This window comes from Impatiens glandulifera, unplaced genomic scaffold, assembly GCF_907164915.1.
Source record: "Impatiens glandulifera unplaced genomic scaffold, dImpGla2.1, whole genome shotgun sequence".
Lineage (NCBI taxonomy): Eukaryota > Viridiplantae > Streptophyta > Magnoliopsida > Ericales > Balsaminaceae > Impatiens > Impatiens glandulifera.
Genome location: NW_025919138.1, coordinates 775,293 through 793,684, shown reverse-complemented (window position 1 = coordinate 793,684; position 18,392 = coordinate 775,293). Strand labels below are relative to the sequence as shown.

General features: G+C 32.2%; 1 long non-coding RNA gene and 1 pseudogene across 1 annotated transcript; both read right to left on the bottom strand.

Moving 5' to 3' along the window:
* Positions 1–5,577: 5,577 nt before the first annotated feature.
* LOC124917505 lies at positions 5,578–6,518 on the bottom strand. The gene is made up of 4 exons (XR_007097149.1): positions 6,442–6,518; positions 6,291–6,356; positions 6,104–6,176; positions 5,578–5,947 (listed from the first exon to the last, which is right to left on the bottom strand). It is a non-coding gene; the product is annotated as an uncharacterized LOC124917505 (long non-coding RNA).
* Positions 6,519–9,403: 2,885 nt separating this feature from the next.
* LOC124917521 lies at positions 9,404–11,953 on the bottom strand (annotated as a pseudogene).
* Positions 11,954–18,392: the final 6,439 nt, after the last annotated feature.

The following is an 18,392-nucleotide window of genomic DNA, read 5'->3' as shown; positions in this document are numbered from 1 at the left end:
GAAAAATATGACCGTTGTGTCCTTTCAGCTATAAAAGGAAGACGGATCGTCTTCATTAAATGCAAGTGACGGATTACGAAAAGAAATCATCAAAGCATTAAATTCTAGAGAGATAAAGTCTTATATTCTAAAACCGGTTTGCCTAAAACCGGAAGCTTGTTTGTGTGTTGTTTTTGTTGAGTTGTTGTATTACATCAAAGTGTGAGTTTGGTGTAACCGGCGAGTAGCGAAGTTGGGCTCGACCGGAAGTGTAATTGTAACTCTAAAGAGTTAGTGGAGATCCTTCTCATAACCTGAGAAGAAGGGGTGACGTAGGAGGGTTTGCTCCGAACATCCATAAAAAATCTTGTCTCGTGTTATTTTCTTTATTTCCAGCTTACTCACTCTAAAAACCGAACTATTACCAACCTAAACATAATCCTTAACCAAACCGGTCCATCTATCTTCTCTAGCCGATCACTTACAAATATCATCCAAAGTCTTGTGTGTTGCTTCAAGCCGAAACAAACTACTTCCGCACTTGAACTCGGTTCAAGAAGTTTGTAACGGTTTGTGTAGTGTTAAGAGCGGTTTTAGTCTCTAACCGGACTATCACCAAAGTCTTGTGTGTTGCTTCAAGCCGAAACAAACTACTTCCGCACTTGAACTCGGTTCAAGAAGTTTGTAACGGTTTGTGTAGTGTTAAGAGCGGTTTTAGTCTCTAACCGGACTATCACCAAAGTGTTGTGTGTTGCTGTAAGCGGCCACCCTTACCAAAACCGGAAATCACCCCCGGTCCTCCAAGGGCGTCCCCGATCCTAACAAATACAGATTTATTTTACAAAATATTTAACAATTAGTTTATACGTACCAACCTGTAAAGGAAGCACAGTGATGTGTGGATGCTAATGATACCAACCAATTACTTTGGTCATTCTTCCAGTGGCAAAAGTCTTTCTGTGCTATTCTGTTAATTGCACAAGATCAAATATTTCATACATTTCCAAAATTCATAAGTAACTTAATTGATTAAATGGCATTTCCAATTGATGGACTACTTTTAACTTAAAAGAGTTTAACCCCTGTATTTTTTTTCCTTCTTTCCTGTTTTCCAGTTTTATGTATATAAATGAACGTTCCAAAAAACTTAATTGCTTAAGAATCATTCAAATCATCAATTGAAATCAAACAAAAAATTCTGGTCTTTTAGTCGATCGAATCAATTTTTTGAACAATATTTTTTTTCAAATTCTCTCTAATGAAATTCTACAATTCGTTTAGTTCAAACAAAGATTAAGTTTCAAAATGTTGCTTTTCCAAATAGGGTCATTTTTAGTTGATTTATTTTTGTTCTTAAAAATATGAAATATTTTTCTAAATCTTCTATGATCATTTCATATTCTAGAGGTTCCGTTATGAATTAATGCTTGTTTTTCTTGCGGGTGACCGATAAGTTGATACACACACCTTATCAAAATTGCTCAAATAAATAAATAAATATACATATATAAATATTTTACAAGATTAAGGTCTTCATCTGTAATACATGTTTGGATGCTTTTTTCAATATATAAGAATGATTTTAAACAAAAATAGGCGACGATTCCAACTCACTAGTTCATAGGAGATGCAATGCAAATATTGGAAATGAATGACATTTTACTATTTTGTGGGTGTAATTGCAAGATAAGAGTACTTGGGGTTTTCGTTTTGATCTTTAGTTTTTGTCTTTATTAATGAAAATTTAGTTTTTTTTATTGTTCTTAAAATCTTGGTTTGTTGTTTGACTTACTAGAATATTTGGGAAAAAAATGAATAAAATTGAGATAGTTTCATCTCTACAACAAACAGAAAACTAATATTTGATAAAATGAGTTGCATGGAAATGAAAAAACTCAAATAAATATGGATTCACATTTCCAAAAATGAAGCAAAAAATTATTTTTGTGTATCTAGAGATCTAGATATAAGTGTGATATAAATTATTTTATTCAAGATTGTGTTCTTCTAGTCTTGATTATTATTGATCTAATCAATTTGGAACCATATTTTTGTTAAAATTCTCATGAAATTCTACAAGATCCTTTAGTTCAAACAAAGATTTAGTTTCAAAATCTTTCTTTTTTAAATAGGGTCATGTTTTTTTGTTGGTTTATTTGCGTTCTTAAAAATATGGAGTATTTGTCCATTTTGGCTAATATGGATTTACCTTCCACAATTTTTTAATTCAATGTTTGTTGATATATAATGGTGCAATATTTAACTCGTTTTGATTGCAAAAAAATTTGTGATCATTTCTTATTCTGGAGTTTTCATTATGAATTAATGCTTTCTTTTCTTGCGAGAGATGATAAGTTGATACATGCCACACCTTATCAAAATTGCTCAATTAAATAAATATATATAAATATTTTAGGAGATGGAGGTCTTCATCCGTAATACATTAATGCCCTTTTCAATACACAAGAATGATTTTAAACGAAAATAGTCGACAACTCTGACTCCCTAGTTCACAGGATTCGCAATGCAAAGATTGAAATTATATGACATTTTACTATTTTGCGGGTGTAATTGCAAGATAAGAGTATTTGAGGTTTTCGTTTTGATCTTTAGTTTTTGTCTTTATTAATGATAGTTTGATTTTTTATTATTCTTTTAATCTTGGTTTGTTGTTGACTTACTAGAATATTTGTAAATAAGTGAATAAAATTGAGATAGTTTCATCTCTAAAAAAAACCGAAAAACTAATATGCTATGAAAACGAGGAATGCATGACAATGAAAGAACTCAAATAATTACAAATGGACACGAGCGCTTGATATAACGTGTCCAATAGATATAAATTCTTTATTTAAAACTCTTATCATATAGTCTTCATTATTAAAGATTGGATCAATTTTTGAACAATAATTTTGTTAAAATTCTCACTGCAATTCTACAATTCTATTAGTTAGATTTTATTTTGATTACGTAAACTTTATTTAAACATAGAAAAAAGGTTTTGAGACTTAAATACTTTCTTCACTAAAATATTATATATATATATATATATATATGATAGGATTGGTGTAATCAATTGAGACGGGGTCTCACTATTGATGACAACTTCTGACAAACGGTTTGATAGAAATCTTGTTACACTACAACAAAATAGATCTACGGCGACGCTTAAAAAGACTTCTGCCAACCCTTAAATGCGCCGCCAAAAATATCACCGACACTTATTTTGCGTCGCCATAAGCAGGGTGGGCGCTTGTTATAACGACGCTTATTTAAGCGTTGTAAAATCAATTTAAGCGTCGCCAGAAGTCTATAATTTTGAAAAACGATTTTTATTTTTAATTTATTTTAACAATTTTATTCTAATTTTCATTTTCATTTTTAATTTTAATTATTCATCGAAAAAGGCATCTAAAAATAATTGCATAATCATTATTGACATTTTTAATAATAAAAAAATTAACATAAATTCTCAAAACATTAAATATATTTCAAACAAAAAAATGCAGCAATAAAGAACTGGAAATGAATAGGTTTCATCCACTTCATCTTCTTCTTGGACCAAATCTGCTATTATTATTATGTGAAAAAGGTTCTTAAAAAAAGAAAAATGGTATATTAATGTAAATTAAATCGACACAAAATTTGAAAAACAAAACTGATTGCTTCTTCATGCAATTGACAGCTCAAAGACGAAGACGAGCATATAACACATGTATCATTCATTCTTCACAATTAAACCGCTAAAAGGGAAATGAACTGATCTTCAATTATTGGAATCTAGATATTAAAATTATTCATTACAAAATTTCAAGAATAAACTTATAGAATTCTTGAAGGTCAATATACCGATTTGAAAACACCATTTTAACCAAATATGAATATACATTGGATTATGTTTCACATGCCCTAAATGAGTGATATACATGACCTAAAATTCTATATAACCCAATTTAAGAATACATTTTATATCTAGCTTTGTATCTAGATTATGACAAAAACATAAATAAGTTTTTCAGTTTAACAATGACTAATCGATTTGTGTCATTTGAATAATCTTTAACTAATCCAAAAACTTTTACCTATTTCTCATCAATTAATTTATCAACCAAAATACTAATAAATGTTAAGTATATTCACCAAATAACTCAACATTTTATAATTTCAATCCAAAGAAGTGTCATCAATAGTTTATCTATATAAATCTAGACAAAAAAAAGAGTATTTCCAATGTCGAATTGGCAAAATAATAGCCTTGGAAATAAAATATCTAGTTTAAAGATGTTTTCAAATTCTATGAGACAATTCATATGCAAAATATAGACTTGAAATAACCAATAAAGATCATGAGACATAAGGTATAAACTATTTAAAGTAGAATACCTTAGTGAATCTACTTTAAGTCACTAATATATAATATTATTAATTATATAAAGATCAACAATAATAATTGTTGATTTTCTTTGATAATCATGATTAATAAGGATGTTTGGTGCACATATCTATCACTAACAAATATTTCTATAAACAATTATCTCTAAGATATCATATATGTTAAATAGAAACATTCAATCAATCAACAATCAAACAAAGATAGGCAAGACAAACCTGGAATGGATTAAATCCAAAAATATAACTTAGAATAAGTTCCAACAACAATACTTCATCCAGTCATCTATACTGTCAAAAGAAAAACCAAATATAGAGAATTAATTTTCCTTTTATAATATTAAAACTCAAACATAAAAGTATAAAACTGTCATACTGGGTCTTAGTATAAAAAACAAACAAAATAATAAACATATAAGATATTATTGATAATAATAAACATATAAGATATTCCTTGTCATATTGATTTTATAGAAAACTTTATATGAAAATTTTTGTATGACTTCTCCAAACAAAATAATAAATTCGTACTTTGCATGAAAAAAATGTACCTTATTAACAACCTTCTCCAAATAGAATGCTTGATGACCCAACTGAACATATTTATTTTGTTCCAACACAAAGAGAACTTTCATAAGAACATATTTATGATCTTTAGAACAATTAAAAATAACAAGGAATAAAAAAATTACATCAACTCTAAGCATAGAACCTAGTTCATATTGTGCATCTGGATCACTCATGCTGCAACTTCAACCAATAAAGCAGCCCCTCTGTTTAAAGTAGACAAACTACCCAGTTATTTGATATAACCATGTCAAAAGAAACAATTTACTAGAAGAGGAGTTAATAATCAACTAAAAAGGGGAATGCAATTGTTATCCCTTAAAATATAAAAAAGGAAAAAAGATACAAAGTTTAGAGTTTGTTATCACTTACACAGCTACACATGCCCCCAGGTGTATGATATTTAAAATGTAACTTTGATAAAAAAAAAAAAGTATCTAGCTTGTGTATTTGAATTGTCAACCTCCATGGCTAACTCAAAATTCTTCTTTGCCGTATGCAATGTCTTTGGTGATTTCCATTGCCATTTTTATCATATTAACTTGAAGCTCTTTTCCAACCACCAAGATTATCTGAAAATTACAGTATAGTCCACAAATTACATCTAAATTCATAAACAAGACAAGTTCTTAAAAAGAGATTCCTTAATCCTTACCACTACATGAATCAATGATCCCCAAAACAATATATGTCATCCTGAAAGAAGATTTTTATGAGTTCATAATTCATGTTGGAAAGAAAAGTCATAGCTATTCCCAGAACAATGTCTCATCATTAATGTTCAGGAGCAAGAAGATCACAAATGACGCCCACAAGACAGGACTGTTAATATTAAAAACAATACAATTTTCAGCAAAATACGTATTTTTTAATCTAAAAAAGTCATATTTGTTTAGATAATAACCTTATTCCTACGACTGTTTTGAAATCATCCTCCAATGACGTTTGGATATGAACCTGCACCAGTAGAACAAGTGAAGATCATCATCATCCTCTCTCAATGAATTTCAATCTATAGAAGAAACACTTACACTTAAGAAACCATTTCACAACTTTAAATAGTCAGACTTAATAACTGATTTGAAAAATTATCGAAAGAAGCATCCCTCAACATATTGTTATCAATGGACCAGCCAAACCAATAAGAGATATAATAAATATGTCTTACAATATAGAAGAAGAATGGACTCCGACTGCAGAAATTAGTATGAGCTCGAACAAGTGATGTCTCGTAGGTAAGCCTGAATCGTGAAAGATCTACACATACCCGCAAAGAAAAAAAAATGTAAATTTCAAACGTTTAATCAAAATTCCTATAATGATAATAATAATAATAATAATAATAATAATCCTACCGGTGGAAAAATCAAAGTCAGGGGAGGGGATGTAGTCTCCGATTCCCAATTTTTCCAACTACGGATCTTGAACATAAAAACAATTTATATAAGTTCATTCCTTTTGCAATATAATACAAATTTGGTTAGTTTGTGTTTATAATTAAAATACCCTGAGTTCTGTAACTCCAATTGTATAACTGCACTGTATAATAACATGAAACAGTGCATGATGAAGTCCACTTATAGTTATAAGTGGTACCTTTCCCTGTAGATGATGAAGAAAAAATAAATCAATAATGACTATAAGTTTCTATGTTGGGGGTGGTGGTGGGACACTTCAATCTTCGACCATGATAGATAACTCATGCCAAATGTATCACTTTTCTTCCTTTTAACTAATCTTACATCTTTAGTGTCTACGCAAAGAACACTCAGCAGCAAAAAACACATGTTAATGAATTGGGTCGAACTGAGTATTAGTTTAAGAACTATAGATTCTCAGTTTTTAAGCTAGACATAAATGACTTGGTCTGTTCTATGTTATTCTTTTGAACATAAATAAAAAAAATTGAGTTTTAAGGATAAAGAGAGCAACAGTTATCACCTACCCGCTTACCTTATGTGCAAAAAGCCTCCCATAGGATAGAAACAAACAAGATATTCAAAATTCTGCTTCAATCACGAAGCTCCAAACAGTATTTTATAAGTAATGACCCATGTACAATCGAGCAGCTATGGATTTCATAAAACAAATACAATTAGAAGAAATCACTATCAATCAAACGTGGATCATGAAACAATTAAAAGAATATAAACAAGAGTGAAACAATTAGAAGAAATTAAACAAAAGTGAAAGATCGATACATACTGACGAGATTTCTTTGAATCGATTTTCTCCGATCGTACTCTCAACCGAAGAAGATAAAAAAAAGTGATGTTTATCTATCGGTAGAATATTATTGTGTCCAAACTTCAATGAAACGTTCTCTTTCAGTTGTTCTTTTCGTTCTGTGCGTTGATTGCGACGTCCACATGATGGAGGAGTCGTAAGTGATTACCTAGTGAAGTAGCTCCACGAGGAAGGCATATCAGGAATAGAAAACGATGATGATATAGATGATGATGAAGATCTGCTTTGTCGTTTCATGATATAGATGATGATGAAGATCTGCTCTAGAGATAGAAGGAAGAAAATGCCTAAAAAAGAGAGATTGGGGAAAGTCGATGATTAGGTTAGAAAATGAATGGATATGTTCTAAGAAAATTAATTAGGTTTGGGCTTGGGCTTGTTGTTTAGAGAAAAGAAATTTTTAATTTTAAAAAAAAATATAACTTCAATCTTTGTTTTTAAATATAATATAATGTTTAATTAATTTATTTTTAGTTTATATTATTTTTTATTTTTTATTAAATTAAATTAAAATAATAATTAATTAAAAGACAGATGTTAATAATTTTTTTTAATAATGATATAAAAAATTTAAAAATTATGTTAAATAAAAAATAATAATTAAATTTTAATGTTATTAAAATTTTAAGTCAAATTTAATTTATAAAATTAAAATAGTGAAATAAAATATTTATAAATTTAAAAATAAAATATAAAATATATTAAAATTTAGAATAGTTAAATTATAATGTTTTAAAAAAGTTTATATATAAAAAAAATTAAAGATATATGTATAAAGGTTGGCAAAAGTATTTTTTTCTTTTAACTTTTAACCACGCTTAATATGCGTTGGCATATAAGGGTGGTTGAAAGTAGGTTTTGTTGTAGTGTTAGGGATTAATGTCACTTTCTGTTCTTTACAAACTCTTGCAAACAAGTGATTCAAGTGCAGAAACGTTTGCTCAGGTTTGAAGCTAAGAACCAGTTCGAAAAGAGAAAATAGAATGTAATTAACACAACAATTTGTTTATGGATGTTCAGAGCAAACTCTCTTACGTCACCCATTCTTCCAACTACCAGAAGGATTCACTATACTTCTTTGAATCAAATAAATTTTATTGGCTAGATAACTATTGAACATAATAGATTCTGTTCAACTTACAATATGTTTAAGAGTAATACTCAGCTAGACAATGTTTTGATTCTATCTCTCTCTTGAAGATGATGTATTAGATCAGTAAGCAAGTAATTCGTAAGATAGTGCCAAAAACTTGCCACTCGTCCGTTGTTCTTAAGGATCTTTAAATAGAAGACAGGTATCAACAGTCGAATCTTCTGCATTGAAACGTGGCGAACACCCATTGGAAAGCCTCCATAGTACTACAACAGGCTCTATGCACAAGGATCGTGGCCGTACCGAACAAGTAATATGCCGAATATTCTTCTGAAACTGTCTCTTACTGAACAAGTAGTGGAGGAATATTCGCGTACGTGGTATTCTTTCATTGGGTACAAATAGCTGTCGTACTGGACTGCAAGGATGAGTGGAGCAGGAGTAGCATACAGCTAATTGATCGTGGCTAGACGAATGCTAACTTCAAGAAACTACTGAAGCGAGGCATTAGACGTGCTCCATTAGACTGCCAAGTCTAAGGAAGTTAGACGCCTTACGTCTAATAACAAGATTAGACCACCAAGTCTAATGGAGTTAGACTGCATGTCTAACTACGTGTCTGTTACACTGCACGTCTAACTACGTGTCTGTTAGACTGCACGTCTAACTACGTGTCTGTTAGACTGCACGTCTAACTACGTGTCTGTTAGACTGGACGTCTAACTACGTGTCTGTTAAACTGCACGTCTAACTACGTGTCTGTTACACTGCACGTCTAACTACGTGTCTGTTACACTGCATGTCTAAATACGTGTTTGTTAGACTGCACGTCGAACTACGTGTCTGTTAGACTACACGTCTAACTACGTATCTGTTAGATTGCACGTCTAACTACGTATCTGTTAGACTGTACGTCTAACTAGCAGCGCGTCTAATTAGCATGTTCCAAACTAAGTCTAACTTAGCATATTTTGATGCATCTTCACAAAAGCGATTAGACGGCTTATCTTCATTCTTAATCAAAGTTTTACTCATACACCATTAAAATAACGTTGATCAAAATAATTTGACCTAACAATATATATATTGAAACCCATAATAATACAATGGATCATCATTCACCACCACCACATGAATTGATTCACTTTTTCATAAGCTCTCAGCACCAGTCGAGTTTGCCCATTTAATCGTTGCCCTAGCCAGCGACTCCATGGGGTCAACGCATTTTTTAAGGAGAGGATCATCAACGGACAAAAGCTCGTGAATATCATCGGAAGTTAGAACAACCATACTAACCGCTCTAACAAGAAGAATTCTCATTGCTATTCTTAACATATTTTGCGCTCCCTCTATATCGTTTCTTCTTAAGAGGAGGAATCATTATACGCTATGTGGTTGCTTTATCAGGGAGGACAATCTCAAACCCCTTCACAAATACATCCAAATCCAAGAATAAAATCATCACAAAGTGAATTCAAATTGAAGAGTAAGCTTTAATAAAATTAAAAGTTAAATGTTGAATACACAAAATATAAATTATGAATAAACCAATTAAAATATCTAAATTTTAAATAATTAAAAGACTATTTTAACATGACATAATTTGTTTGATTTTCAAAATTAAAGTTGTATTTGAAATGTTTTTACTATATTCCTCAATATGTATTGTAAGCTTACCAACTCTAATTTTTTAATCTGATTTTAAATAAATTATCGTATGAACTTAATAAAAATAAACAATTAATAACCTATATTCAATATTTTGATAACACAACTTATCACTTAATATAAAAATGAGTTTATAAAATATAGCTTCATTCCATATATTATATGTTATGAATGCTTAATTAGTCAAATTATTTTTTTTTTCAGGTAATGATTTATCATGTTTGGAGTAAGAATCGAAAACAAAAAAAAATCTTTTTAAAAAAAAAAATTACTATAGAGAATTTTAACTCTAAATTAAATAAGGGTATCTAAAAATTAATTTTAACAATGAAAATTAATCAATTTATATTATATAAGGGTAAAACAGTCTTTTAAATATATTCTCTAAAGATTATATTACTCACTTCAAATTTTATCAAATTAACTTACAAAATACATAAAAATTTATATATTTTTATTTCGCTTGTTCCACATTTTATTTTTTAAATACTTAACTAATTCAATATATTTTTTTTAATGTCATGTTAGTTGTCATATTCTATGTCATCTTTTATTTATACATAAACTATTTTTAAAATAAAGAATAAAATTGAAACTTACTTGTTTTTGAAGTTTGTCCTGATAAACTCCAATTCTTAATGTTGAATCTGTTCCAAGTAATCCAATTTTAAGAGGATGACCAGCTTCAAGTGGTTTAATTCGGCTGCCTTTAACTCCATGGCCACACACTCAGCCATATTAAGAAAAGAACCGAACACCCGACCGACACATTTTCATGCCAAGAATTCGATACATGAGGCATTACAATTAAAAAAAATCAAAAATACCCTTTTCTGCCTCAAAGTTTCAAGAACTATGGCCGATCTTCTCCTCTTCTTACAAACGATGAATACCTCTCCAAAGCTAACAATTCCTTACTAAGTAAAAGATCGGATGAAAGAACAAATGGCAAACCATCTCCATCATCACTTAATTCACCTAGTTTCTTTAAGAAACTCAATGTTGAAGTAAAAGAAGCACCTCCAATTATCCCAATTGAATTTCCATGATCATTAACAGGTCTAACATTTCTATTATTAATTTGTCTATCTAAATGACCCCATTTCTTTACTGGGTTATTATGTTGTCCCAGGAAGAGAATCACTCACAAAACTTGGAAATATTTCTATAAATTTTTTAATATCTTAAAAAACAATTACAAGAGTTGTTATCTCTCTCTTATTTTTCTTATCTAATGAGAGCAACGTACACTTTATTTTTACTAAACTTTATTTTTACTAAATAAAAAAACACTTAATTTTCTAATGTAATTAAATTTATTGCAAATATTCTATTTTTCTCATCATTGAAATATTTTGTTTTCATAATCATTACAAATCTGTCATTTTCCTCATTAATACAAATCTTCCATTTATTTGTAAAAGTTGTAACAACCAAGAGTAATACAACATTCTTCCCCTTAGTCCTGGCGTGGATCGAGATCACGAACACCGATCATGTGTCGCATCATCACCATTTTTGATGCTGGTAAAGCCTTTGTAAGTATGTCGGCCTTCTGTTCATCAGTTCGAACAAACTCTACTTTGATTTGACTTTCTTCAACACACTCTTGAATGAAATGATATTTCGTGTCGATGTGTTTGCCACGACCATGAAAAATTGGGTTTTTCATGAGTGCAAGTGTAGACTTGTTGTCGACGTAGAACTTCACTACCTTAGGTTTCGAACCACTTAGTTTAAACAACAATGATTTCAACCAAAGTGCTTAACACGCTGCCGCTGTTGTAGCCATGAACTCTGCTTCACATGAGGATAATTCCATTGTCTTCTGTTTCAGGGAGTTCCACGAAACAAGACTATCGTTAATATAAAACACCATGCCCACGTACTTTTCCGGTCATCTGCGAGATCACTATCAGAGTAACCCATTATTTCCTCATCACCACCTCCTTTTTGAAACATTAAGTCTAAGTTTATATTGCCTTGAAGGTATCGAAGCACATGCTTCATTGCCTTGTGTTGTATCTTAGTTGTCCTCTCTATGAATCTACTGACAACACCAACAACTTAAGAAAGATCTGGCCTTGTATTAAGGAGATAGCGCAAACAACCAATGACTCTTCGATATTCAATTGCATCTATCGGTTGTCCTTCTGGATCCTTGTAGAGTTGAGCCATATGCTCCATTGGTGCCATTGTTGAGTTACAATCAAGAATTCCAAATTGGTTCAACATATTTTTGGCATATGTTGTCTTCTTGATCGAGACACCTTCTTCGAACTGATCTACCTCGATTCCAAGGTAGTATGAAAGCAATCCAAGATCACTCATCTCTAACTCCCCCATTATCTTCTTCTTGAAAAGTTTGACACCCTTTGGATCTTTACCTGTTAAAATAAGATCATCCACGTAAATACCAACAATAATTTGGGTATTAGTGTTGTCTCTTGTGTACACCGCTTGCTTCTGTGTACACTTTTCGAAGCACATTAGCTTCAAACTTTTGTCCAACTTTAGATTCCATGCACGAGGAGTTTGCCTTACGCCATACAATGCCTTTTTTTAAATTTATGTACCATATTCTCCTTCCCTGTGGCTTTGAATCCTTCTGGTTGAGTTACATACACTTCTTTTTCCAATTCTACAATGAGAAAAGTTGACTTTACATCGATATGATATATTTTATAATCACAATTGGCTGCCAATGCAAGAATGACTCGAATTGTGTCCATTCGAGCGATTGAAGCGAAGGTTTTTTCGAAGTCAATGCCTTGTCGTTGCACATATCCCTTTGTAACTAAATGAGCTTTGTACTAGATCACCTCACTATCTGAGTTTTTCTTGAGCTTAAATACCCATTTGAGTCCAATTACCTTGTATCCGACTGGCAATGGGACGAGAGACCATGTCTCATTCTTCTCGATGGCTTCAATTTCTTTAGTCATTGCTTCTTCCCATTGTGGTTGTCCAGTCGCTTCATTGTAGCAAGAAGGTTCCTCCGTTTATGCTAACATCAAGTCTTCAAAATCAAGTGTCACCCAAGGTGCTTCTTCCAAGATATCGGTCATGTTCTTGTATCGAACATGTCCTTCATAACTCCCAACGTGTCCACCTGACCATGGAGTGGGTAAACCATCGCCTTGGCCTGTTTGTTCAGTCACTTGCTCGAGTTGTGGAGGATTAAAGACAACCTCTTGAAATATTTCTGAAGTAGACGGTCCTCTTGTCGATCCACTCTCAAATGGGATTGTTCGAATTCAAACATGCTCGTGATTAACCTCTTCATAAAATTTGAAGGGTTGATCACTCTTTTCATTTGCCAATCCCATGCTACACTTTCTTCGTACACAACGTCACGACTCACATGGATCTTGACATTTTGTTGTTCGAGCAACATGTGTGCCTTACTTCCTTCTTTGACACCTAAATAGAAAAACGACTGACTTCTTTCGTATAACTTTTTTAGATGGGGAGTGGTCACCTTGGCGTGCGCAGTACACCCAAAAACACAAAGGTGCGCTATGTGTGACTTCATTTTAGTCCACATCTCAAATGGAGTTTTGTCTCGAACAACTTTGGTTGAAACCCGGTTGAGAAGATCGATTGCATGACGAACTGCCTCCCCTCAATACTTGCTCAGGACTACCATGCTTTTGAGCAACGACATTGCCATGGCCATCACTATTTGATTACGCCTCTCCACCATACCATTTTGTTGAGGAGAGTACGGTGCGGTGAATTGTCTCTCTATCCTTGTTTCTTCACACATCTCTGCAAATTCCCTCGAGAAGAATTCACCTTCTTTATCCGAACGAAGGACTTTGATTCGAAGTTCGGTCACATTTTCGACCAATTGCTTCGTCTTCTTAAACGAAGACATGCTTCGTCCTTTGCTTTTAACATATGGAGCCACATCCACATGGAATTATCATCAACAATCAGTATGAAGTATCGACTTCCTCCTGGGGTTGATGGCGTGATTGGCCCACATAAGTCAATGTGCAACAATTCGAGTGGTTTTTTTGCTCAAAACTTGGCTTCTAGTGTAAAAGGTTGTCTCATTTGTTTTGAAACTAGGCATGTTCACCAATGTTATTTTGGAGGAGAAATTTTTGGAACACCAGCAGCCATTCCTTTATTTATGAGGGACTTTAGTGCTTGGAAGATAACATGACCGAGACGAGCATGCCATATTCATGATGGATCTTCAAGATTAGCTAAAAGGCAAATCGATTTTGCTAATTTCAAGAAAATTTGATATAGTCAATTATGAGTTCGTCTCACTTTCATGAAAAGGCATGAAGGGTTCTTAGTGAAGCTTTCAAACTCTTCTCCGTCCATTACCACCCTCTGACCTGTCTCGGTAAGTTGCCCAAGACTCACTAGATTACCTTTTAAAGAAGGAATGAAAAAACTCCCTCGAAAAGCCACTAGTCGCTATTTTTGCATTCGAACATGATATAATCTTTTCCACAAAATTGTACAGTGTAACCATCTTCGAACTTCACCTTTCTAGTGACTACCTCGTCTAATTCAAAAAACTTCTCTTTATCGCCAGTCATGTGATTGCTAGCGCCGTTGTCCAAGAACTAAGTATCTCTTGATGTCTCATTGTTCTTAGCTTCTAAAATTTCTGGAGTCAGCTTCATTTCATTCAACATGACAACATTGATTGGCGAAATCTCCTCCGAGATTACCATAAGAAATGTTGGTTCGACGTTGTCTAGGTGTGTAAGGTGTGATACCCCGTTCTTCTTTGCTCGACATTGTCTTGAGTAATGTCCCATCTCGTTGCAATTAAAACAGCGAATGTGACTCTTGTCTCAAAGAGATCCTCGACCACCTAAGCCACCTTCTTTGTCTTTCCGAGACGGTGCTCCTCGGCCTCCTCTCCCTTGTCATCTACCTCGGGTTCTACCTCCTTGACCACGAGTCACACTATCTGTGAAATCCTTTTTCCACTGGTTCAACGAGATTTCCTCGTCCTCTTCCAACGATTCCTTCCACTCATCTTGAGTGAGTAGCACATGTCCTTCGTTTCCTCTAAAGCTTGTGTTTTTCTTGCGCGTGCGCTCCTCGAAGACCTTCAGCCTTCCAACAACTTCCTCTAATGTTAACGTCTCGAGGTTGTAAAACTGCTCGACGTCGGCTACCACACTGATAAACCATTCTGGCACGGTGTCGAAGAGCTTCTTTACTATCGCAACATCATTTAGTGTTTCTCCAAGGCTTGAGTACCTGACTGATATGGATGTGAGTCGACCAACATATTGATCGAGAAACTCACTATCGTCGACCCAAGAAGAGAATCACTCAAATAACTTGGAGAAATTTCTATAAAATCTTTAATATCTTAAAAAACAATTACAAGAGTTGTTATCTCTCTCTTATTTTTCTTATCTAATGAGAGCAACGTACACTTTATTTATACTAAATAAAAAACTCTTAATTTTCTAAATTAATGAAATTTATTGCAAATATTCTATTTTCCTCATTATTGCAAATATTTTGTTTTTCTTATCATGCAAATCTGTCCTTTTCCTCATTAATGCAGATCTTTCATTTATTTGTAAAATTTGTAACAACAAGGAGTAATACAACATATTATTCAATGCATAAAAAGATATGCTCATGATCTTAGTTCTTTGCCTTACGATAATCAAATTTCAAAAACTTTTTCATAGAGATTACCTGTTTTCATTGATTGGAAGGAAACCCAATTTAGAAGAGAAGAGATTTTTCAAACCCAGAAGAGGAAGTAAGAAAAGGAAGAAATAAAAGCCACTCAATGAAATCATACAAGCAGAAAAAGATGAATCGAGAATCAATAGAAAGAGATCTTTGAAGGCAACCGTCCTCCGGGGATAAGGGGTAAACAAATTAGAAGTCTAGATTAGTTAAACTTTGTCTACATGCCTTTAAGTAGAGTTGCTCCCAGTGAAGTGACGGAGAAATTGAAAGCTATGTAGAAAAAGTTTTTTGGGGTCACAGCGAGAAAAATAGTTGTAGGTGCTTGTTGGCATGGTATAAGATCAAAAGACTAATTTAAAATATATGATTTATTGCCATTGACTTGAAAATGTTCAATAATGGTTTAATGGAAAATGGTTGTGAAGATTTTGAAGAGATTTTTGTGCAGAATGTCATTATCGCAAAATTTAGGGCTCATGAAGTGGATGATTCATTAAGAAATGTCTTAGTTGTCAATAGATGAATTATTTTAATGGGATGAATTCTCTAATTTCCCAAATGTATAACTAGGGAATGGGACGATAATTATAGGAGATATGATGTCAAATGATTGTTGGAAATGGAAGAGTTAAGTGAGAAGTTGAGGAAAAGCTTTTATGTTCTCCCTATCAAAGGGATAGGAACGAGTTCAAATGGTATTAAGGTTTCCTTGCATTCTTCGCTTGTTTTCAATAAGGAAATAAATGAGAAGAAGTTCATCCAAAAGACCTTCTCTTTGTGATGAAGAGGAAGAAGACGAGTTACATGTGTCTATGATGTTATTTCTCCTTAGAGGTGTGATAATTGGAGTAATAAAGAATGTGAATGGTTTTAGAGATTATGTATCATTGGAAGAATCTTTGAAAAATTCTCAAACACATAAAAACAAAGAAGAGTATAAAAGGCCAATTTGAGGACAAACCTAAGTTTATGGTTCACCTGATCACCTTCATTGTGTCTATATTCTTATTTAGTTACATTCTCTTGTATTATTTAAATTGCATTTCGCACACTTCAATTTATATAAGCATTATTTTTAAGAATTTATTTTTGATAACTTGCATTAATATGATAGTCGTCGCATTTAGCAACAAGTCTTGATAATAAATATGTTTCACTTTAAGGAAAATAATTATCAAGTACTAATATAGAGATAAAAGTTATTACGGCAAACAATTATAAGACTAATGAGATATAAGGTTAGGGTTCTTTAGTTAATGTGAAATTGTGAATGGAATGAGAAAATAAGTGTTTTTTTACATTAATACATATCTATATAACTAGCATGTATCCCGTGCATTTGCACGAATAATAATATAAAAAACATGAAAAAATATTACGGTAAAAATGTGATAGTATTTTTTATTTTATTTTTAACCGTTTTAAGTTTATGGGAGGGTCAACCAACAATCCGACTCAAGTATCTATTTACTCTCACATTGTAGAATGATCTCTAAAACAATTGATATAGTTTGATTCCTCAACTCAAGTAGTTTGAATTTTAAAGTTCACTTCTTCCCCATACTACGAATGAAAAGAAAAATGTAAATACTACCATTAAAGTAGCTCAGACGAGACTTACTATATCCCTTTGAATTATGTCCCCTATATCTATTAATAAGAAAAAATTCTTCCATTATTGCTCATTAATAATAGTGAAATCTATAGCGCAGAGTCAAAAAAGAATTATGACCGATTAAAAATTATGTATGAACCACCGCGTTCATCAATTTGGTGTTTAATTTAAAATATAAAGTATTATTATTAACCTAGTTGGTTAAAGGGTTGTACTTGTTTTGTTAGGTTGCAAGTTCGAAACATACATATAACATTTTTTATTTTATTTTTAACTTTTTTAAGTTTATGTGAGGGTCAACTCATAATCCGACCCAAGTATCCATTTACTCTCACATATATATCCAAATTAATCACAATTATCGACCCAACAATCCGGATATTTTAAAAATTAAGCATCATTATATATATAGAGAGAGATTAGTTAGTTAAAAAGTTGAACTTATATTTTTAAAATGTTCCGCGTTCATGAAATTTGGTGTTGAATTTAAAATATAGAGTGTTGTTATCCTAGTTGTTTAAAGGGTTGTACTTGTTTTGTTAGGTGTAAGTTCGAAACATACATATATCATTTTTAATTTTATTTTTAACCGTTTTAAGTTTATGGGCGGGTTAACCCACAATCCGACCCAAGTATCTATTACGCTCACATATATATCCAAATTAACTATAGCTCTCGACCCAGCAATCCGGACACTTTAAAAATTAAGCATCATTATATATATATATATATATATATATATATATATATATATATATATATATATATAGTCAACCGCCTTCCTTTAAATTGTATCTAAATTGTATGTATATAAAAAAAATTATAAATCAGCTAGGGTGGGCTTAAGCCCACCTCAACCCTAACTCTATCCGTCCCTAGAGATGACGAACGTGGCTAGTCTTTTGGACTTACCAATTATTTTTGTGGGCAACATGAATGAAGTGAGATTCCTGTATGAAAGAAAAGGGCCAACATGCATAAAAGAATGGTACAAAGGCTGATGGTCGACAACTTCTATAGTGAGAATGATTTAATACCGCGTAGTGGGGGATAAGCATAATGGAGGTTTGATAGGATTGGCTTTATCGATAGAGACGGGGGTCTGGCTAAGGATGAAGGCTTATGAAAAACAGTTTGAAAGAA